At 44.6% G+C, this 25035-nt stretch overlaps 1 non-coding gene across 1 annotated transcript; it reads left to right on the forward strand.

The window, feature by feature from the left end:
• Positions 1-23835: 23835 nt before the first annotated feature.
• Trnas-cga lies at positions 23836-23910 on the forward strand. Its single transcript has one exon. It is a non-coding gene; the product is annotated as a tRNA-Ser (tRNA).
• The last annotated feature ends 1125 nt before the right edge of the window (positions 23911-25035 follow it).

Here is a 25035-nt window from a genome sequence, read left to right on the forward strand (position 1 = left end):
AAGATCAAAACAAACTGCAAAACGATTCACAAGAAATATCGTAACGGTGTGAAAAGTGGCAGTTGACCTTAAATAACGAAAAGTGCGAAGTCATCCACATGAGTGCTAAAAGGAACTCTTTAAACTTCGGTTACACGATAAATCAATCTAATGTAAAAGCCGTAAATTCAACTAAATACCTAGGTATTACAATTACGAACAACTTAAATTGGAAGGAACATACAGAAAATGTTGTGGGGAAGGCTAACCAGAGACTGCGTTTTATTGGCAGGGCACTTAGAAAATGTAACAGACCTACTAAGGAGACTGCCTACACTACGCTTGTCCGTTCTCTTTTAGAATACTGCTGCGCAGTGTGGGATCCTTACCAGATAGGACTGACAGAGTACATCGAAAAGGTTCAAAGAAAGGCAGCACGTTTTGTATTATCGCGAAATATGGGAGAGAGTGTCACAGAAATGATACAAGATTTGGGATGGACATCATTAAAAGGTCAGGTTTATCCGTCAGAAGCAACAGAATCAATTTTACTTCCATTAAAGTTCGAAAACGTTCCTTAAAGGCAATGTGATATTTCTAAAACATTCCATTACCCACTCTTACACCCACTATTCAAGTAATCACATTAAATACAAGTAACGAGCAAAAAGCTTTCTTATGAGGGCGCTGTAGCAGCGCATATGCAACTTAGCGCGACAGGCAGGCAAGGGATTAGATCGGCGTTCATGTTTCCCGACTTGCGTGCGACAAATGAATAAATGTGAAGTATGGCGACGTTACCTCCAGATGCGTCCAAATAGGACCAACGTGATTTTAATCTTTTCTTGGCTGCACGTCTGTCGAAAATCACCGTTGTGAAATGGTGCACCAAGTTCCGTGCTGGTCATGATTCGACACGAGTCGTCGGTTATGCCAACTCAAGAGAGGGACACTTGATCAATGTGTGACTGACACGCCTTCCGTCCCTTAACAAGAGCCTTGAAAGGTCGACGATTCCTGTTGGGTGAGGATGTGCAGCACGCTGCTACGGATTTCTTCACGCAGCGTTACACCGTGTTTTACCAAACGGGTATATTCTACTTTGTGCGTCGTTGGGATGATTGCCTCAATGCTCTCGGCGATTTTGCCTGATTGGCATAACGATTCTGGACCCCCGAACGGAAACTTTTTGATCACCCTTACAGAAAAAGTGTGACTTTATTTCATATAACAAATTGAGTTTCCCTTTTCTCTGTGCATAACACAAGCATTTTCAGTATCATTCTTCGTCCGAGAACCATCAATTTCTATTACATAGCTGAAGTTAGGTATCATCCGGTGGGTCCGGTTGTTCCTCTGCCAAAGACACGTTTTGCTCACCAGCATTTTCTTGCAGCCCATGGAATTCTTTGGCGTACAACACTGAGATTGGCACAATATCATTGTCTATCTGTTCTGAACAAGGTACAGTTGTTGTTTTGTGCTCTTGCAACGATGCAATGTTTATTTTGAAGACGGCCGCATTGTAGAAGAAGTATTATTATCGTGTCCAATCACCAGCTTTCTCCTCCGAATGCGAAAATATTTTGTTGACACCGACTTACGTAGGGAGGAACGATCACCAAGACAAAATAAGGGAAATCAGAGCTCGTACGGAAAGATATAGGTGTTCATTCTTTCCGCGGGCTGTTCGAGATTGGAATAATAGAGAATTGTAAAGGTGGTTCGATGAACCCTCTGCCAGGCACTTAAATGTGATTTGCAGAGTATCCATGTTAATGTAGATGTAGTAGTCTGTAATGAGCCGCCGGAGACAGTGGCTTCCTTATACCAAAATAATCAGGACGTATCCCTGAACAGCACCTGAAAGTTTGAACCGAAGGGGCCCGGATTCGATTCCCTGCTGGGTCTGAGATTTTCTCCGCTCGAGGATTGGTTGTTGTGTTGCCCTTACGTTCGAATCGTCGTAACTGACAAGAAATTCGTCTCCAAGCACTGTCGTATCGTCTTTCCATTACTGAGATGGCTGAATGGGCACGAATAGAAAGCCAATTAAAAAATATTTTGAAGTGTGTCTGTGGAGTTCTGGTTCACAATGTATAGCTAAAGACTACGCAGCGAGTTTACAATTCCGAAATCCCATGTGATTGTAGGCTGCAGACAACCCTGTAGGTGGGGCAACCACAGCTATGAGTATTCATCTTGGGCATTAACAACTGCTTCAGCTGTATTTGGTCCTTTATTACTGCACCACAACCGGTTTCGTGGCACTAAAATCCACATCTCCAGGTGACATATTTCCTCACGTTGGTTGGTTGTTCGAAATCCCAGGACTATCATGCGAATATGGAATTGATACGTTCAGAATGTCAATGGCATGTGGTATCTGGAAGGTTCTACGCGGTTAGCGCACGAGAGGACTGACGGATTGTTTAATCCCACGTGCAGGACCATAAAGCCACATTATCTATTTTGTGTCAGGAAATATGTTACTTTTCAGCAAGAAAAGAAACGACGCGGACATTGCAACGGCGTCTCGAGCACCACAGGCTGTCAGAAAGGCGAACATGTATATGGTTCTGTCCCGTTTACGCGGCGCGGCAACAGGGATTGGTGCGCCAACACTGATACGCCCTAAACTGCTGGACCCATGTGTGCCACCAAGTCCTCACCTTTTTAGACTAGTCCGAGTTCTGCCTGCTGCATCGTGGTGATACACCAGTGAGTGGAGACTCTCGCTAGAACGAACGTGCACGTTTTCTTTTCGGCGTCATCTTACTGTTCCGTGACGTATGAACCGCCATTACGTAGACAACAAATGACCTCCTATGCCAGAATGACTTTTCACTCTGCAGCGGGGGGCCGGCCGGTGTGGCCGTGCGGTTCTAGGCGCTTCAGTCTGGAACCGCGTGACCGCTACGGTCGCAGGTTCGAATCCTGCCTCGGGGATGGATGTGTGTGATGTCCTTAGGTTAGTTAGGTTTAAGTAGTTCTAAGCTCTAGGGGACTGATGACCACAGCAGTTAAGTCCCATAGTGCTCAGAGCCATTTCTGCAGCGGGGTGTGAGCTGATTTTAAACCTTCTGGCAGATTAAAACCGTGAGGAAAGGATATTACGGAGAGATGGCTTAGGCGAGAGATGAATATTGCGGAGACATGACTTAACCATGAATAAATATTGCAGAGACGTCGCTTAGCCGGAAAGGATGAGGCGGAGACATGGCTAAGCTTGTAGACAGGAAGTTTCAAATCAGTGCACGCTCCGCTGATGAGTGAAAACTCATTCCAGAAACAAATCCGCCAGGCTGTCGCTAAGCCATGTCTCCGCAATATACTTCCATCCAGCAGCTATAGTCCGGCAAGTTTTGCAGGGGAACTTCTATGAAATTAGGAATGTTAGAAATGAGGTGCTGGCGAAAGTAAAGCTGTGAGGAAGGGTTGTGAGTCGTGCTCGGATAGCTCAATCGGTAGAGCGTTTGCCCGCGAGCGGTGAAGGTCCCAGGTTCGAGTTCGGGTCCGGCACACAATTTAATCTGCTAGGAAGCCGTCTTTACTTTCATAACGTGTAATGAATGTGATTCGCCCCGGTATTCAAGATTTCCGTGACCTTATCTTACAGCAAGATAATGCAATATCGAATTTTGCCTGACCTACCGCAATAGAGAGGGCTTTTCACTGCCTGCCTGAGCTACTCCTTCTCAAGATCTGCCACCGACTGAAAACATCCGGTCTCAGCAACGCCGCAACTCGCCAGCCACTACGATTGATGAACTCTGGAACAGAGTTGAAGCAGCCTGGAATGATGTACGCGTACCTTTTATCGGAGCTCATTACGACCCGATGCCCACCCGGGTAACAACAATTTTTTCTGCCAGACGTGGCAGTCGTGTATACTAAATGTCGCACTCTTTTGTAACACCAAACTATATACAAAAATCTTAATGTATTACTTCTACACAACTGTATGGACATAATACGTAAAATTTCGTAATCTGATATCATTCCATGAGCTGAAATTTTAATGATCGTCAGTATTCATGGGATGAAATAAAATTTTGCCTGACTATTCTTGGAACGTAAGTTCTGGGACTTTTACAAACAATTCTCTTCTCTAGGAAGAATGCCCCTCCTGTAGCATCAACCACTGGAGGTCGACTGAGCATCTACGTAATGTCCGGCGCTTAATAAACGAATCATCGAACAAGCTAGTCGTTTTTGTCTCACAACCGTGTCTTTCAATACTTCGAGTACGAGGTTCAAACTGACTGCCACCACTTAAAGAAGTAATAAAAATGTACGAAAAGACGACGACACTTTCTAGAAATGAAATTATCATTTCAGGTGTACAGTTTAATTCAACGAACACCCCATAGTCATGCTCCTCTGAATACCGATGTGGACCATGTACGTAAATACCACGCTGAGACAGTAAAGCAGTACCTGACCCACTCCCTTCCGCTGAAAGGGTTTTACGCGGTTCTGTCGGCCGTGTCTTATTTACGATCCTTGACAGATCGTAGGATAGACAACCCAGGAGGAGACTACCAGTAGGCAACACGCAGACAAAATGGCGATTGTGTGATCTACACCTGCGCTCTGTTGCGGAATTTTTCATGGATGGTTCTCACGGGTACGTAGCTAAACTTTCCCATGCAGTGGTAGTTGCACTAAGTTATACGCCTGCTAAAGGACGCTTTTTTGTATAAAAGTGTAGTTGGTTATTAATATACTGCTAGTCATTGAAAGTGTAATATGAAATAGGATAGCGAGTAATGAAATTTTACTTATGGACTGTTTACAGTGTAGTAGGAAGAACACATTATAAAATCTGTAGGTGAATTGGGCGTTTACGATAAGTGACATTTACTGCACAGACCTGCCACCTCTGGCAACAACAACGGTTCTAACCTCGCTAGTCTTAGAGTCGAACTGAGCTTGAATTACAGTATAAACAGGGGGATGAAAACATGCAGCACTTGGAGATCGGCATGGGATTCCTCATCCAGACTCAAGACAAAAGTTTACCTAGATCGGCAGCATTTTCAAAACACATGCATGAAAACGGGAGTTTTCAACACTGCCACATCGTGCAGCGCATCGTAATGTACAGAGGAACGAGTATCTCCTCGCACTACCGTACCAGCCGTCGCAGCCCACTGAGTACTTTGCTGCGACAGCAAACCCACATCCACCATAGAGCTATGGTTCGAATTGTCGTCAGGTTCCTGCTTTATTTTTTAGACGTCCGTTCCCCAGTTCTCATCGTTTACAAGCAGGACATCATTTTGTCGAATGACAATGGTCTATCAGATGCGTCTATTAATTGCGCAATGCACAGCCACAACTGATCCCGTCAGGTTCATGTAAAGCGTACACAAGCGACGAATACGTCGATAAGTTTTTGGTGCTGAGTGCATCCGATAACCAAAATGCTGCTGCTGTTGCTCGTGCTTATGGTGCACGGAACCCTCAAAGCGGCCAACCCGATAAGGATGTTTTTCGTCGCGTGGAACAACGCATTCGGAAAACCGGTATTCTTCGTCTACAAATAATGGACAAAGATCTTCCAAGGTCTAGACGTAATCCACAAACAGAGGAAACGTTTTTTGAAGCCTTCGCCAAGTACCTCGGCGAAGTACCCGTGACATTGCAACGCAGTTCCAGACATCTCGAAGACTCGCAGTTGTACTAGATCCATGTCATTATATTTTTAGTCAACAGCAGATGCCAGAAGACCGCATCTGACGAGTAAAGTTTCGTGAATGACTTTTGCACCAAGTGGAAGATAATGAACATTTATAAATAATGTGATATGGACTGACGAATCTAACTTGACTCGTGAAGGTATTTTCAACTTGCGCAACAGCCATTATTGATCGGAACGCAACCCAAATGTCACCTGCGAACGTGACTTTCAGGTACGTTTTGGCGTAGACATATGGGTTGGAATCGTGGGAGGAGTGCTTTTGGGGCCTTACCTACCGCCACACAAGTTGAATGCAATACTTTGCATGGCGCGTTAGAAAACGTTCCACTTGGTGTTCAGCGACAGCCGTGGTTTCAGCATAATGGCGTACCGCCGCCCTTTGGAGTGAATGTGCGACCCTGCTTAAATCAAACGTTTTCAGGAAAATGGATTGGTCATGAAGGTCCAATGTTCTGCCCTTAACGGTCCCCAGACCTTAATTCACTAGATTTTTATTTGCGGGGACACATAAAGGAGCAATGTCTTAGTACTCTACACATGGCAGCATACGATTTAACAGCTCGCATGCATGTATCTTCGGCAATTGGGATCCAGGTGTGTCGCTAGGGTCAAATAAAGTGTGATCTAGCTACTAGCGAGGTGTTTGCAAATGCAAGGTGTCAGTTTGAACATCTTCTCTAAAGCTGATGTTGCTCGTACGTGTACGAACGGGCTCTGTGGAGCTTAGGCTGGACGCCGAACGTACCGAATGGAATTACTGTGCATAGCATAATGTGCAATCTAGTTTAGCCTACTAGCTGGCGAGTGGTGACGTGCCAGTCTCTCGGCAACCCATGGCCAGACATTTTCAATGGGCAAGAAATCTAGCCGACAGTAGTATCGATGTAGGTCAGGACAACACGAGCAACACGCGGTCTTGTGTTATCTTGTTGAAGGATGGCATTGTAGAGATCTCGAAGAGAGGGTATGTTCACCGACCCTAACATATGTCTAGCCCGCTGTTCAAATTACCGGTTATGAGAGCCAGAGTTGATCACGCCGTGTACTCAGTGTCACCTAGAACCATAACACGAGGCACTGGACCCGTGCAACGATGACGAATGCATTCGGGCAATGAGACAGCCCCCCCCCCTCCTCGCCCCCCCTCCCTCCCTCCCCCTCCCCCCCGCGCACACACACACATACATACACGATGATTGTGATTCTGTATGTAAAACCGGGACTCGCTTGAAAGACAGCGTCGTGCCCTCCTGTGTTCAGTGTTGCCTTTGGGCGCACCAGTTTCGGCACGCTTCTCTCAGCTGCAGCGTCAACGTGGGCCGTGCTAACAGTCACTGGCGCTCCACGTGCCGTCACACTCTCTTGTGATACTTGTCTTACTGCAAAGAAGCTCATGTCCTGACTAAAGGTGTGACTTGAATCTGTAATCCTACGTGACTCAGCAATAAATTTTGTATGTCGTCCCGAGCTAATCGGGTGCGACCGTTGAGATCCTGCATGAGCTGCATACGGCCGTCCTCAACCCATCGATTCCATATTCGCAGTCGGAGGGTCTCCACTAGTGCGAACAGCAATATCGCACAAAGGTAAACCACACTCTCGTCAGGCGACGATCTTGACGTTGTTCACTTCCGACACGCGCTGGCAGATGTTTTGTCCCTGTTATACGACGAATGACACGATATTCTTGTTTTCTGAGTTAGAAACCTGCTGCGTAATCTTTCCTCACACACAGAATTTACGTGCCGTTACTCCTGCCTGCTTCAGGTGGTTGTGCTGAAATGCTGATCATTTGCTTATGCATGCAAGTAGTTCACTTTACGTATATTTGATGTTTTTTGTTTGCCATTTTCAAGGTGTTTCATTTTTAATGGCTATCAGTGTACAGTTTTGGTAACTGAATATGTTCGCTTTATTGAGTACTCCAGAGTTTTATTACATGGAACATGGAAATAACATTATTTTTAGTTCTTCGGGAAGACGTTCGGCATCATCGGTAATAGAACAATGTGAAATGTTCCAATGGTTCAAATGGCTCTGAGCACTATGGGACTTAACATCTGAGGTCATCAGTCCCCTAGAACTTAGAACTACTTAAACCTAACTAACCTAAGGACATCACACACATCCATGCCCGAGGCAGGATTCGAACCTGCGACCGTAGCGGTCGCGCGGTTTCAGACTGAAGCGCCTAGAACCGCTCGGCCACTGAGACCAGCGAAATGTTCCAGGGAAAAGAAAACAATCTCAGAGCTACACAGCAACTTCCACTGCAGGCCCTACGAGATATATCTTCGTCTGGAAACATGTCTGTGCTTACGAAGAAGTACAGAAAACCTGTTAATGAACTGTGTTGTTCCGGCGACGGTCTGCGCTTTGGCATTGACCCACTTTGACCCTCCCACGTGGCGGCAAACAAATGCGTTGTAATTGGCATTCCGCGCCATTTCTCTTGTTACTTTCTGCCGGCAACGTCCCTCAGATTAATTTATCTGTAATTACCCCGAATTTTAAAGAATAAACTGCAACATCAATTTTATCTCAGTACGCTAGATCTCTATGGCATGTGTAAGTTAACATCTTACAATATATATACGAGTATAACTATACCATATGTAAATAGTTGACTGTAATTTAGCATGCATTCTGAATCCCGAGCCTTGCACTAGTTCATGTGTTGTTATAAAAGTACGAGTACGCTATTGCTAGAATATCTCGTGATTGCAGTACCATAAATGCCTGCGCAGAGATATCTCTAATGGTTTGGCTCTAGATCATTTCTTGTAGGATATTCTGTTTCAGAATGAGAAAACAACCAAAACTAGACACGATATCATATAACAAATCAGTTTTTGTTTGTACCTGCTTAACTAGAACTCCTTTCTCTATACGTTGAGTTCCGCTGCACTTAGTGAGTGGTGGACACATTGCTCCACTGGGACGAGTAATGCGTTCGACACATTTCAGGCCAGAAGTTACCACCACGAAGGCAAAACAGCCAAAACATGCATTGCCAAGTCTTTTTTTACCGTGATTTGCGGTGAAAATAGTGGAAACTCCAGACTAGTCGAGATAGCTATGAATGGCGTAATATTTGTGTACAACATTCGGCTGTTTGAGTACTTCACTCATTTCTATGCTCAGTTAGGCTGGATGCCACGGGTAGACTAGGTGATTTTCACTCGCTCACAGATGAATTAATTAGTCCATCGGTTTCTTGGTCATTTCTGTGCTCAGTATCCTCACATATCAAGTACCTATCATCAATCCATAACTACAGTACTAGACAGGATATATCCTGCATCTAGGCTGTACCTTTGCACAACATTACATCTTTCTCCATTTCCTTCACCATTTCAACCATACGACTATGAGACAAACTATTCCGTAACAAGTGTCACATCCAAAGCTACTCTGCTTTAGAGAGAATACTAAAGCGTTATCTGTTGACATCATCCCTTTCAGTATATCCTAGCTGTTTTCTGCTGTCCAAAGGGGACGAGCATCTCCGTCACAATGTAAACTAGCCATTCTTTTCTCGTCGCTGTCTATTTTTATTTTCTTCCTATCATTTCTTACCATCATTTCTCGCTCTTCTTTTGACCAGTCAACTTCATATCCACATTGATTCCGTCTGTACTCTTGCCCCACATTTCTGTTACGTGCAATTACGCACATTCGACAAAAACTCAATAGGGAAACTGTTTAACACAACGTTAAGGAGACTAATATTTCTTAGTTTCTTGTATTAATTACTAAACACAGTTTGGTCCCATAGGAACTTACCACAAGAATTTCACGTCTGGTTAGATTTAAGAGAGGGCCCGAAGGCCCAGATTTTGCAAGGTGAAACAATTACAAAAATAAACGAAATAAACAAAACAAAATTAATCTTGCCTAAAATACTCTTTTCTTTTGATAGCACTGTCATATACAGGAAACTAAAACGGACGGTGAAAGTCGAATTTTACGGCGAGTGTGAGGCGACTACTCACCGACTATCACAGAGCTGATTCGCTAGCGTGTTCTGTGCTGAAGGGAGGAAGATCAGGGTTTAACACAGCGCCATCGACAAAATTAGAGTGGAGCACAAGCTCTGATTGCACAAATATGACTAAAATCAGGCGAGCCCTCTTCAAAGGGAACCACTGTTCAAACCCCGTAAGCGATTTACGGGAAACACACCAAACCGAAAATTGAGGGACCGGTTGATGAGGTGGACCAACCTCCTCCCGAATTCGATTATACACTGCACTGAAGCTCAATAGAAAATCATAGTCTTCCTGGACCTGCTACTGTTTACCCTAAAAAGTGACGCTCTTGGTGAGAAGTAATAACAAGTTGCTAACTTCATGAATTCCATAAATGTTGGATTTTAGCGTGGATACGGATTAGACGCCACACTTGAGTCTGTATCTATGTCGCACCCTCAGATTCCCATGTCACACGAACTTAACTAGCGAAACAAATCCCTATATTGTGAAATCTGAGCTTCTTTCGGCTAACTTACGGCAATGGAGCCGGGTAAGGTCTAAGACAACCGCCGATATTTCGACAGGTGAGCACCGCCTCATTTTCAAGGAACAAATTAAACGTGTGATCGCTGTGCATGGTACCTTAAACTTTCTGTGGGCGGGGCTACCCCACCTGGGAACCAATAGACGGGGTATAGAGAAAGACAACAGGCACTGTGAACAACTAGCGCCACAATACAACGAGAGACGACCAACGTCAGGCGTTACCGGTAGTGAAATATTAATTAAGAACGAGTGAGCATGTGTGTGTGTGTGTGTGTGTGTGTGTGTGTGTGTGTGAGAGAGAGAGAGAGAGAGAGAGAGAGATATTTCCTAAGGGACCAAACTGCTGAGGTCATCCGTCTTTAGACTTACACACTACTTAAACTAAGTTATGCTAAGAACAGCACACACCCATGCCCGAAGGAGGACTCGAACCTCCGACGGGAGGGGCTGCGCAGTCCGTTACATGGCGCCTCAAACCACGCGGCCACTCGGCGCGGTGAGTGAGCAAGTAGCCCTACTTCCGTCCCTCTGCTGTTTGACCAGGAAGAGAGGAGAATTCCAGACAGAATTTAAGAAAAATCATTGCTAGTTTGATCTCCACATCTTCCTTCATATACTATCCCAGTAATTGAAAGTGCACAACAGAATCTCTGTGTTGTTGTATTCTATCCGATGACTGGTAAGAAGACAATCCCTTGGAATCGCAGATTTGCCCGTCTGTTCTAAGCTTAGGTGGCGCTTATGCTATGTACCAGTGTACAGTGATGGTACGTTGGTACATGTCGTTGAAATGAAACCAACTCACACTGATTTGTATCTTCGCGATGATAGTTACCACCACCCTATTCATCGTGAATGGATTTTTCGTACCTTCGTTCATAAGACCTTTGTAATCTTAGCGTCTCAGCTATATCCACCTACCTTCTTCTTGCCCTTACACTGGAGAGAATTGGGGGTAAAATAAGAGTAGCTCGTAAACTGATTTTTAAATATAAACAAAACAAAAAAATGGTTCAAATGGCTCTGAGCACTATGGGACTTAACATCTGAGGTCATCAGTCCCCTAGAACTTAGAACTACTTAAACCTAAATAACCTAAGGACATCACACACATCCATGCTCGAGGCAGGATTCGAACCTGCGACCGTAGTGGTCACGCGGTTCCAGACTGAAGCGCCTAGAACCGCTCGGCCACTCCGGCCGGCTATAAACAAAACAACTTTATGCTAGATCTGTTCAAAAAATTCCGAAACTTTATCCGCAAAATTTTTCTACGCTTACTTATTGTGCATGGCTTCCTTCAAAATATTCTCCTCCACAATTGATATATCACTCCCAACGCCGTTCCACTTCCGGAAGCAGTCTTAGTACGCCTCTTGCTGCGTCGTACGAAAAGCCGTCTGTGAATTTTCTTTTATCGTTTCAAATCGTCGTCCTTTTAACGAGGTTTTATCTTTGGAAGTAAACACAAATAGTCCACAGGGCCAGATGTGGAGAGTACAAAGGATGAGACAGCACAGTTATTTCGTTTTCTGTGCAACAGTTACGTACCAACAGCGACGAATTTGCGGATGCGTTATCCTTATGCAAGAGCCATGAACTGTCTCGCCACGTTTCAGGCCCTTTCCTTCTCGCATTTTCTCGCAGGCGTCGCAACACGTACCTTTAATACAACTGATTAACAGTTTGTCCTTGTGGCACGAATTCATTATGAACTAATCCGTCAAGAAAACTATTAGCATGGATTTGACATTTAATCTGACCTGACAAGCGTTTTTTTTTTTTTTTTTTTTTTTTTTTTTTGCCTTGGAGAGCCTTTCCCGACCCATCGTGAAGACTGATGCTTGGCCACCGAGCGAGGTGGCGCAGTGGTTAGCACACTGGCCTCGCATTCGGGAGGACGACTGTTCAATCCCGCGTCCGGCCATCCTGATTTAGGTTTTCCGTGATTTCCCTAAATCACTCCAGGAAAATTCCGGGATGGTTTCTTTGAAAGGGCACGGCCGACTTCCTTCCCCATCCTTCCCTAATCCAATGAGACAGATGACCTCGCTGTTTGGTCTCTTCCCTCAAACAATCCAATCCAATCTATAATTCTTGGCCTCGACATCATAATCATAGACCCACATCTCATCACCAATTATGATTCTCTTAAGGAACATGTCGTTCTCATTTGCGCGATCCAAAATCTCTTCGCAGATTGCGAGGTGAATGTCTTTCTGGTCTTTATTTATGAGCCATGGGACGAACTTGGTTGCAGCGTGATGAATTCCAAGATGCTGTGTGGATTTGTGACATGATCCAATTGAAATGTTATATTCTTCTGCAATCTCTCGGACAGACAGTCTTCGATTCATTCTTCATTGACTTGCTGACATGAGTCTCGTCGGTAGACGTCGAAAGCCGTCCTGAACGAGGGTCGTCTTTAACTTTCGTCCGGCCATTTCCAAACCGCGTGAACCATTCGTAATACAGACTACAGCTTAAGCACTCATCACCATAGGTATCCTGCATCATTTGGTGGTTCTGTAAACGTTTTCTTGAATTCAACTCAAAGTTTAATGCAGATGCTTGCCCCTCTAACTCCGCCATTTCGAAATTCGTAAACTGCGCGACACAACGTCCTACTCAATACAGCACTGAAAAATAAATAACAGACATACAACAATGAAACTTCCGCCAGTTACACATTAAACACAGGCGTGTGCTGGGGTGCCAACCGCATTTCGCTGCAACACTCCATTGGCGTGAAATTACGAATGTTCCGGAATTTTTTGAACAGACCTCGTACAAGATTCTAGATCTACATCTACATGTAAATGGATACTCTGCATATCACATTTAAGTGTCTGGCAGAGAGTTCGTCTAACCACCTTCACAATAATTCTCCATTTTTTCATTCTCGAGCAGCACGCGGGAAACAAACAATTTTATCTCTCTGTGCGAGCTCTGATTTCCCTTATTTTATCATGGTGATCATTTCTCCCTATGTAGGTCGATGTCAACAAAATATTTTCGCATTCGAAGGAGAAAGTTGATGATTGGAATTTTTGAAAAGATTCCGTCGCAACGAGAAACGCCTTTGTTTTAATGATGTCCACCCCAAATCCTCTATCATTTTAGTGACTTTCTCTCCCCTATTTCGCGATAGTAAAATAATTTATATTAAATGGGATGCTGAGTAAATGTATTGCTTTCCTGTCCAGGTTATTTGAATTTCCTTAATTTAGGATATTAGTATTTTAGGAGTGTTAGCTGGCGAAGTTATGTCTCCTCAGAGAGGTATCAAAGATGATTTGTATTATCAATAGCTACAAACTTACGCCATGTGGGACACGAAAACTGGAAATCTTCGTGTCCCGAGCTGAGGTCCACCAAGCACGCTCGGAATGCTTTTGTGCAATCCTATCTCCTTCTTGACATTCCTGCACTTACTGCGTTGAGTGCAACTGAGCACGGAAAGTAGTGTACACTTTCTCTGGAGATGATGGCGTCACATGTCACTACGCGTCCTGCGCTGCTGCCTGTGGTGAAGACACACTGTACTGACGTTAAATGTAGTACATCAAACCGACATTGAGACTCTGTACACGGAATACTCGTTTGCCCGAAATTCCTTTATTTATGACACAGCATGTGTTGTATTTATTGACAGTTTCACCACATTCATCACTTAGTTTTTTTCAGTTATCATTGTGATATTACTTTCATTTATAAATATCAGTTACAACTAAATCAGCTATTACTTCAGTAATATTACAAATACAACCCCCGACATTTTATTTCGAACTTTTTCTTTCTATTAAAAGGCAGTCTAAAGGCCTATAAAATCTTTACTGTATTGATTTACTATTTATTACAGACGTACATTACATTGTCCAGCGAATTACATCAATCAAAAGATACGCCTCAGAATGAAACGCCGTACCTCTTGCTACGATAGCTACTGTATAGACGTGACGCTATGAACGAATGCAGGAAATATCGGAAAGTAGAGGGAGAGACGTTCTACACGGACGAGCGGAAACGCTTCGCCAGTTGGGTCTGCAACTCGACAAACGCTCTGGGCAGAAGGAAAGAATGCGCGGAGGGAGAGGTACGCGGAAAAGAAAAGTGGCTGTAATGTGCAACCAAAATATTTTCTGTAACTGTAAAATAAAGTAACCATACTAGACATCAGAAATTTTAAAAATATTTTGCGCGGGGAACACATTTGCACATACTGTAAGGGGCAGTCAAATGAAAACGAGACAAATGGAAAAGAAGTAAGTAAACTATTTGTTATTTCAAAACTAATCGCAGTAACTGTTAATAGATTTATACCAGACATGTTGCCAAGCTTGTTTTGAGTACACTGCAGAGGCTTCGCTGGAAAGCCTTTACATATTCTCCATACAGTCCTGATTTCTCCCCGTGCGATTTTCATATTTTTGGAGCCCTGAAGAAAGACATTCGTGGTCGTCGATCTGCTTCAAACGAAAGACATGTGCCTGAGTACAATCATGGTTCCGTAGGCAACTCGAAACATTCTTCCATCTAGGCACTGACCGTCTTGTCTCACAATCGGATAAATGTATTAATTATTTACTTTTTCCATCTGTCTCGTTTTCATTTGAGTGCTCCTTACATATGAATTATTTTATTTAAAGTATTCATAGTCTTATGTCACGACTGCTAGATAGTAATGATTATTTTGTGGCGCCATTGCGGGCAAGTATTAGTTCGTGGGAGCTAGTAGTTGCCATTTTATGGAAATTCTGAAGTTAACATGTACTTCGCTTTGGCTTTTTGGACTAAGGACATGTCCTTTAATGTGCCTGAGTGCACAGGCCGACGCTAGTAGGGTGAAAAGTAACCTCGTTTATGACTTGCAGCAACAGAAACAAATGCAGAGCTGTCCGGCACTTAAGACTTCTGTGTGCGTTGCAAAACGTAGTAAAACTGCTTGGTAATATATCCACATCATACTGCATCGCTATACACAATGATCTTCGTTCTCACGAATGGTCAGCTGTGAGACTGAAGAATTCTTCTTGAGGCGGTGATGTCTAACACTTGTAAGTCAAAGACGGTCCATTTGTCAAGAACTGCTGGAACTTTTCAGAGTTCTAAAATGAAGATACGGTGTTGCGACTGAAGGAAAATCATATTTTAAAGTCCCGTCGACGTGGACATTAGAGATGAGGACAATCTTCAAACAGGAAGGCTAGTGAAGGAAAATGGGCATCCTTTAGAAAGGAACCACGGTGTTACTTGCCTTAAGCGATTTAGAGAATCCGCGGGATATCTTTCGGGATGATTGTACAGGTTATAAAACTCGCTTGTTCATTGCCTTAATCACTGCGACTCTCCACTCGATACAAATCACAACGAAAGGAATTACGCAGGTATCATTGATGTATGCTACACTCACAAAAACAATGATTTGCAGATTTTGGAAAAACAAAAATCGCCCACTATTAAAATGAGGAAGTAAAACGTATTAGCAAGTACTCTGAACGAGTGCTTTTAGATTTGCTGGAATTAATTCTGAAATATTTTGATGATTGAGAAGGTAGAAATTCAAAAGTATCCGGTAATCAGTCTGTCAAGATCTTTCAGTGCTCAGATAGTAGCACAGCACGTGTCCAATTGCAAAACACTGTTTTACGATCGTGGGCTACAACGACACTCACGATCTTAGTTTAATCATGCTGTTTCGAAGGCTTGCCAGTAGGTATTCATCTGGCAGGGAATCTAATCTACACAGACTGAGGAACAAATACCGGCTACTAGTGCAATTAACGAGTGGTGTAAATGGTCATTAGTACAACATCCCTACAATTACGTAGTTAGGCAACCAGCCAATCCGTAACGTCGTGCCGTGTACTTACTGCAGCAGAGCTCAGCCCGGCCTCTGTGGATTATTGCAGACTCAGTTTTTTTAAACTGCAGGAACGTCACGTTTTAGGTCTGTATATGCAAAAGCTATATTGTCTGGAGGCCTCCCTAAGATAATATGTTAATGCGTTTTCTATCAGAGACATCAAACGTTCTTTTTTTTTCAGCTCGACCTTACCCCCCTAACCAGAAGACTAATGTCATAGTTGTCGGCTTTCTCCTCTGCAACAAATATTTAATTTTCATATCGAGCCATCTGTGTAACGTTATTGCCTCGAGAGCAAAGTATTTCAATAAAAACGAAATTCATAATCATACAGCGATCCTGAAATTAGAGAACGCTACTCGTCTAAAAGTGTACTATACACTGAGGAGCCAAAACATTGCGAGCACTGAAAAGCGCGAGATTGAATGCGGCCTCGTGGCACTGTGTGCACTTGATGCGGTAACAAAAGAGTAGAAGTGGAACAGAGGCGTATCGGGAATCGTTCTAGCGACGGTGCGAACCACAAAAGGGAAATCGACTGACATAAGCGCCTTTGGCAAAGGGCAGATTGTTACGGTCCGGCGCTAGAGAAAGAGCATCTCGGAAACGGCGAAGCTGGTCGGCTGCTTGTGTGCTACTGTCACGAGCTTCTATGGGAAGTGGTTGAAGGATGGGGAAACCACGAGTAGGTGACAAGGTGTTGGACGTCCATGCAAGAAAATGGAAATTGAGGCTTCCTCATTCACTAATGCGAGATAGGTAATGGTCTGTGGCAGATCTGACGACAAAGTACCATTCTGGGGCAGAACAAGCAGAACACAGCACTCCGCAGTAGACGACTCCTATTTGTCCCCATGTGGACCCAACGACATAGTCACTTAAGTTTGCAGTAGGCACGGGATCGTCGACATTAGGAAATGTGTCACCTGGACGGATTAATCATGTTTCTCGTCACACTTGGTCGACGATCGTAATACGTCATCGTCCATGCGAAATGTCGAAACATGCATCATGCCACGAACGCAGGCCGGTGGGGGCCAGAATTATGATACTAGGGAAATGCATCTGGCCTTTCAAAGGCCTGCGGTAGTAATCGAAGACGCCATGACATCTGTGGACTACGTGAACAATATACTGCGTTTAAAAAACTCATGGGACTGCGATATGCACATATACAGTTGCTGGTAGTATCGCGTGCACAAGCTACAAAAGGCCAGTGTATTGGCGGAGCTGTCATTGTGCTCAGATGACTCATGGGAAAATGTGTCCGACGTTATTATAGCCGCACAGTGGGAATTGACAGACTTTAAAGACGGAATGGTAGTTGGAGCTAGACCCATGGTGCTTCCCATTTCATAAATCGTTCGGAAGTTCAATATTTCGAGGTCCACAGTGGCAAGGGTGTGCCGAGAATACCAGATTTCAGGCATTAGTTCTTACCAAAGACAACGCTGTGGCCGACAGCCTTCGCATAACGGCCGAGAACAACATAGTTTGCGTAGAGCTGTCAGTGCTATCAGACAAGCTATACTGCGTGAAATCAATGTGGGATACGACGAACGTATACTTTACGCCAGTGCCGAGGAATCTGGAGTCAATTACCTATGGCAGCAGACGACCGACGCGAGTGTCTGCTAACAGCACGACACCGACTGCAACTCCTCTCTTGGGCTTGTGACCATATCAATTGGATCTTAGACGACTGGAAAACTGTGACCTGGTCAGATGAGTCCCGATATCAGTTGGTAAGAACTGATGGCAGGGTTCGAGTATTGCGCAGACCCCACGAACCCATCGATCCAAGTTGGCGACAAGGCACTGTGCAAGCTAGTGGTAGCTCCATAGCAGTGTCAGCTGTGGTTACATGGAATGGACTGCATCGTCTGGTCCAACTGAACCGATAGTTGCCTGGAGGTGATTAAGTTCAGCTACTTGAACACCATTTGCAACCATTCACGGACTTCATATTTCTATGACAATGCGCCATATCACCGAGCCACAACTGTTCACGATTGATGTGAAGAACATTCTGGACGATTCGATAGAATGATTTTGCCACCTAGATCGTTCGACATGAATCCCGTCGAAAACTTATTGAACGTAATCGAGAGGTCAGTTCGTGCACAAAATACTGCACTGGCAATACTTTCGCAATTGTGGATGGCTATAGAGGCGGTATGGCTCAGTATTTCTGAAGGACCTTCCAACGTCTTTCGAGTCCATGCCACGTCGAGTTGCTCCACTAAGCTGGGAAAAGGAGGTCCCACACCGTATTAGAAGGTACCCCATGAATTTTATCACCTCACTGGCCAGTGTGGCCGAGCGGTTCTAAGCGCTTCAGTCTGGAACCGTGCGACCGCTACGGTCGCAGGTTCGAATCCTGCCTTGGGCATGAATGTGTGTGATGTCCTTAGGTTAGTTAGGTTTAAGTAGTTCTAAGTTCTAGGGGACTGATGGCCTCAAATGTTAAGTCCCGTGGTGCTAAGAGTCATTTGAACCATTTTTAACATCTCACTGTGTTTCTGACCACTGCTCACTTCTTGCTTTCTTGCTTGGTGTCTTCACCGACAGTGGTGGCATCATCCAACAGGATAACTGTCCATTGTGTAGAAGTAACGTTGTCTGCATTTTGATTGTAAGGGAAGATTATCAGAGGGTTTCTCAGTTATAAATCGCATTTGAATGTTTATGTCGTGACCCATGTAAGAAGAGGACACGTTGTGACTGTCTCCCTAGTGCAAAGCGTCAATATTCATTTTGATCCTCGAATATATTGTCACATTAGGAACTTTTAACAACTGTGACTGCTGTGAGGTCAGTCGGACTACAAGTGGGGGAAGCGGCATGTACTAATATTTGCCTAAAATGTTGCAGAAGTCTAGTATTACACCGAGCTTTGCAGCATTCTCATGCGGTACAAAAACTTGACGTATAACTTAAATGTGATTCTCGTGTTGGGTTCATCAAAACGCGTGCGGGTATAGTGATGTATTGTGTAGCATTAAATCGTCAATAAACGTAACCAGCGCTTTTCAGGAACGTCACGTATTGTGTACTCTTTCTTGTATTGTCAGCTGCACACTTAACTGCGATTTTCAAAAACGTTGGCCATAATATCCTCGTTCGCAACTAACAATTCCCAAATTTTATTACATATTTATGTAAAAAAAGGTTTACTTTTGAGAAGTTTCGGACGCTTGCAAAAGTTTTCATAAATTACAAGTCTTTTGCATAACCTATTCCGTAATATATACAGTTACTGTTAAATAAGTTACATAACGTGTCACATTAGTTCTGTCTTTTAATAGGAGTGTATATAGTCTGCATTTATCGTAAATTAACGCTACTGACGAATTTTATTCATGCCCATAACCTGCAAAACACTTCAGAAGAAAAGTAAAACTTATATAAAGATTTTGTTGTCATATTTGATGTCTCGCATTTGGCTGTAAATCACATTCGTTCCAGAAGGCTACAGGTAAAATTTGTAGTATATCAGACTCATAAATTAAAACAGAATGAGCAAGCTCAGTATAACGTTATTTCTTTACTATTCCATCAAATACTGTACCGGGCGTAAGTTTCTTGTTTAGTATCCCGTAAAATATTACGCCAGGCATAATGCAGCCCCGCTGTGTTTGCTGTTCTCGGGTATGGGGTGACTTGGTTGCCATCTGTAAGCAGCTGCAATTCGCCCTGACTGCTGTCAACATATTAGAAGCTGCTAAATAAAGGTGTTTTGAGATTGTTACCAAGAGTTGTGTACCAGAGGTACCTCAAGTTCTATCCTCTCCTGTGGCTACTGCCTCTCGTGCAAGAAATACAAGCCAGTCATTGCTTCTCCACTTGACTCTGAGTAGCGTGTCAACGGTGGGTCTGGGCGTCCCGTACACGTGAGACACAGATCAGGAAGAATTCAGGAATTTACAGCCATACAAGTAACCAATGGGTTCGAGGTGCTGCCTTAGTTTGAAACCGAGACTGAGATAGTGAGACTCGCTTCACCTATCGGGAAACCTTCTGTGTCCTGCGTAGAGAGGCAGCGAACGCAAAGAAGTAGGGGTAATTAATCGTGGACAGTTCAAACGCACGGCGAATAGTGGCACCCATTAGGGAAACAGTAAGGAACACCAGGTGCACTTGTGTGTATGCCTGGAGACCTCGTTCAGCATGTTGAAGGGGCTATTGCGGCAGCTATTCAGGAAACAGAATGAAACCAACTGCGGATTGTGGTGCACGATGGAACAGACTATGCCTCTCATCTGGAATCCGAGGTCATACATGGATCATTACAGAAACTAGCAGAAAAAGCTGAGACTATCAGCGTTGCTCACGGAGATTTAACGAAGTTCACAATCTACAATACTGTCTCCAGAGCAGATCGTTGGCTGTTGGTTCTAAAAAAGTCGAATGGAAGCCGCGTAAACCAGAACTCCTACAGTACTGTGATAAGCTAGGCTGTGACTTCCTAGACTTTCGCCATAGGGCTGAAAGTCGTAGGGTCCCCCTAAATGGGTCAGATGTTCACTACACATCAAAGCCAGCTATCCAAATAGCTGACTGAGTTGAGTGCACGCAAGGATCTTTTTTTTAGGTTAGGCGATTGTCCGTCCAATCCAGTCAACGATAGAGCTGCAGGAAAACCACAAGTATCAGCGTAAGATCCAAGTAAATACCTTCAACAGGTGAGAGTATTGAAATCTTATTGGTTAACTCCCGAAGCATTCGCAAGAAAGTGCCATAGTTTGAAGCACTACTAAAAAGTTCTGAAGCTCCCATAATACTATGTACAGAAAGCTGCTTAAAACCTAGATAGTAGTGAGATCTTTGGGGAAAATTTAATTGTATACGGGTTCCACAAGTAAACTCTCTCACACGTTTTTCTGTTGGTGGTCTCTACCACTTCATTATGAGTTCTGTGTATTGATTTTTATTTTCTTTTGTTCTCATTGATTTGTAACTTTCATAAAAATAATTATGTACGTAATGGAACTACATGTTGTTACTTATGTTGATGAACGGCGTAAGAAGCGAGCAGCCGAAGTGTACATGGGATAAAGAGCGACGACGGAAAGCTATCCCATGAAATCGCTAATGAATCTAGCACGCTGCAGAATTAAATAAAGACTAAGTGGCTTGCCATTCCTATAAATACGAGCATCATACACGTACAGGACAATGGAAACGGCGTTAATTCAACAACGAACACGCATCGCGAAATGTTTGATATTTCCAGCGGGACACAGAAAGATTTTAAACAAAATTTAAAGTATCTGCAGACTCAGGTAAAACCTCCTGCGTTACTACCAGGTGTAACAGCGAACACTATAGCGCAGTTGTGGGCACGTTTTAAAGCAACAAGGTATCTACCCGCCATTTTCAGCATTTCGCCCACGCAGCAAATGCAGTTGGGGACATTCATACCTTCTGAACTGCACAAGTGGCCTGCAGTGATGGACAAAATATTAAGACAACAGAAGGTGGCCAGAAAGAGATTTTCACTCTGCAGCGGAGTGTGCGCTGATATGAAACTTCCTGGCAGATTAAAACTGTGTGCGCGACCGAGACTCGAACTCGGGACCTTTGCCTTTCGCGGGCAAGTGCTCTACCAACTGAGCTACCGAAGCAAGACTCACGCCCGGTACTCACAGCCTTACTTCTGACAGTACCTCGTCTCCTACCTTCCAAACTTTACAGAAGCTCTCCTACGAACCTTGCAAAACTAGCACTCCTGAGAGAAAGGATATTGCGGAGATATGGCTTAGCCACAGCCTGGGGGATGTTTCCAGAGTGAGATTTTCACTCTGCCGCGGAGTGTGCGCTGATATGAAACTTCATGGCAGATTAAAACTGTGTGCCCGACCGAGACTTGAACTCGGGACCTTTGCCTTTCGCGGGCAAGTGCTCTACCAACGGAGCTACCGAAGCACGACTCACGCCCGGTACTCACAGCTTTACTTCTGCCAGTACCTCGTCTCCTACCTTCCAAACTTTACAGAAGCTCTCCTGCGAACCTTGTAGAACTAGCACTCGTGAAAGAAAGGATATTGCGGGAACATGGCTTATCCACAGCCTGGGGGATGTTTCCAGAGTGAGATTTTCACTGTGCAGCGGAGTGTGCGCTGATATGTAACTTCCTGGCAGATTAAAACTGTGTGCCCGACCGAGACACGAACTCAGAACCTTTGCCTTTCCGGGCAAGTGCTCTACCAATTGAGCTACCGAAGCGCGAGTCACGCCCGGTACTCACAGCTTGGTAGCTCAGCTCAGCTCAGTTGGTACAGCACTTGCCCATGAAAAGCAAAGTTCCCGAGTTCGAGTCTTGGTGGGCACACAGTTTTAATCTGCCAGGAAGTTTCATATCAGCGCACACTCCGCTGCAGATTGAAAATCTCATTCTGGAAACATCCCCCAGGCTGTAGCTAAGCCATGTCTCCGCAGTATCCTTTCTTTCAGGAGTGCTAGTTCTGCAAGGTTAGCAGGAGAGCTTCTGTATAGTTTGGAAGGTAGGAGACGAGGTACTGGCAGAAGTAAAGCTGTGAGTACCGGGTGTGAGTCGTGCTTCGGTAGCTCAGTTGGTAGAGCACCTGTGCGCGAAAGGCAAAGGTCCCGAGTTCGAGTCTCGGTCGGGCACACAGTTTTGATCTGCCAGGAAGTTTCATATCAGCGCACACTCCGCTGCAGAGAGAAAATCTCATTCTGGAAACATCCCCCAGGCTGTGGCTAAGCCATGTCTCCGCAGTATCCTTTCTTTCAGGAGTGCTAGTTCTGCAAGGTTCGCAGGAGAGCTTCTGTATAGTTTGGAAGGTAGGAGACGAGGTACTGGCAGAAGTAAAGCTGTGAGTACCGGGCGGGAGTCGTGCTTCGGTAGCTCAGTTGGTAGAGGACTTGCCCGCGAAAGGCAAAGGTCCCGAGTTCGAGTTTCGGTCGGGCACACAGTTTTAATCTGCCAGGAAGTTTCATATCAGCGCACACTCCGCTGCAGAGTGAAAATGTCATTCTGGAAACATCCCCCTGGCTGTGGCTAAGCCATGTCTCCGCAATATCCTTTCTTTCAGGAGTGCTATTTCTGCAAGGTTCGCAGGAGAGCTTCTGTAAAGTTTGGAAGGTAGGAGACGAGGTACTGGCAGAAGTAAAGCTGTGAGTACCGGACGTGAGTCGTGCTTTGGTAGCTCAGTTGGTAGAGCACTTCCCCGCGAAAGGCAAAGGTCCCGAGTTCGAGTCTCCGTCGGGCACACAGTTTTAATCTGCCAGGAAGTTTCATATCAGTGCAAACTCCGCTGCAGAGTGAAAATCTCATTCTGGAAACATCCCCCAGGCTGTGGCTAAGCCATGTCTCCGCAGTATCCTTTCTTTCAGGAGTGCTAGTTCTGCAAGGTTCGCAGGAGAGCTTCTGTATAGTTTGGAAGGTAGGAGACGAGGTACTGGCAGAAGTAAAGCTGTGAGTACCGGGCGGGAGTCGTGCTTCGGTAGCTCAGTTGGTAGAGCACTTTCCCGCAAAAGGCAAAGGTCCCGAGTTCAAGTCTCGTTCGGGCACACAGTTTTAATCCGCCAGGAAGTTTCATATCAGCGCACACTCCGCTGCAGAGTGAAAATCTCATTCTGGAAACATCCCCCAGGCTGTGGCTAAGCCATGTCTCCGCAATATCCTTTCTTTCAGGAGTGCTAGTTCTGCAAGGTTCGCAGGAGAGCTTCTGTAAAGTCTGGAAGGTAGGAGACGAGGTACTGGCAGAAGTAAAGCTGTGAGTACCGGGCGTGAGTCGTGCTTCGGTAGCTCAGTTGGTAGAGCACTTGCCCGCGAAAGGCAAAGGTCCCGAGTTCGAGTCTCGGTCGGGCATACAGTTTTAAGCTGCCAGGAAGTTTCAGAAGGTGGCCAGTTACCACGAACAATTCTCCTTGATGATACGCAGCTTATACCAGCAAACTGCAAGGCTGATATCTGACATTAAGTGAACTCATGACAGCCAGGACTTCCAGCAATCACAAAGACGAGATAGTTTCCTGACTACCAAACTCTATACACCTTAGTTATCACAGTCAAGATGAGTTAAGACGAGCGTTACCGTCACGTGAAACACGACGTCAGCAGAAGGTCTTGCGTGAAATGTGTTGGTATCAAAATCTTTTCGGGCAATGTGCCGCAAAATGCACATCATCAAGCACTTACTCAAAGGGCCAAGGTGTCTACAGCAACAGTGCCTTGTCTACGTGTCACCGACAAAATCCATAGCCGCACACATATTCTACCATGTCGAAAATACTGTACATATCAGACAACCTTACTGGCAAGAAGGTCCTAGTAGACAATGGCTCCAATATCAGCATGCTCCCTGACAACCAAGCATCATGCAACAAACAGGATGTATAGCCACTATTGAAGGCAGTTGATAACTCATCAAACAACATTTATGGACAAAAAGAGTGAATTATTGATGTGGGTTTCTCCAGTCAGTTTATGTAATTTTCTGTGATTGCGGGTATTTCAGACCCCACCGACTTCAAGCAGATATTGTGTTAGCAGTTGACTTATGGGGAGCATGATTGTTAAACTTCATGGACAACAGTGCAGTGTCAGGGACTAAGTTCGTTCAAGTTATGGAGTATTGCAGAGAATTAACAACACATTCTCCTCGAAAGAACATAGCACGACCGAAACTTGGAAACTTCGGACGACCGCGCAGGAGAACTAGTAAATCTGTCGCAAAAGCAGGTTCTCAGTAGTGAAATCGAACGCAATACCGTACACTACATCCGAAAGGCTGACAGAGATGATGACAGTCTTCCAAAAAATGTTGCGGTCGGGAATTATTCGCTGGTTGAACAGCTTATGGTCTTTACCCCTACACCTAGTTCATAAGAAATATAGCTCGTGGAGGCCAGTAGGAATTATCGATTTTCAAAACTGGTACCCAGTACCCGACATACAAGACTTCATACGCACACTGGCCTGCATATAACCAGAT

This window comes from Schistocerca americana, chromosome 2 (genome assembly GCF_021461395.2).
Source record: "Schistocerca americana isolate TAMUIC-IGC-003095 chromosome 2, iqSchAmer2.1, whole genome shotgun sequence".
NCBI classification, from domain to species: domain Eukaryota; kingdom Metazoa; phylum Arthropoda; class Insecta; order Orthoptera; family Acrididae; genus Schistocerca; species Schistocerca americana.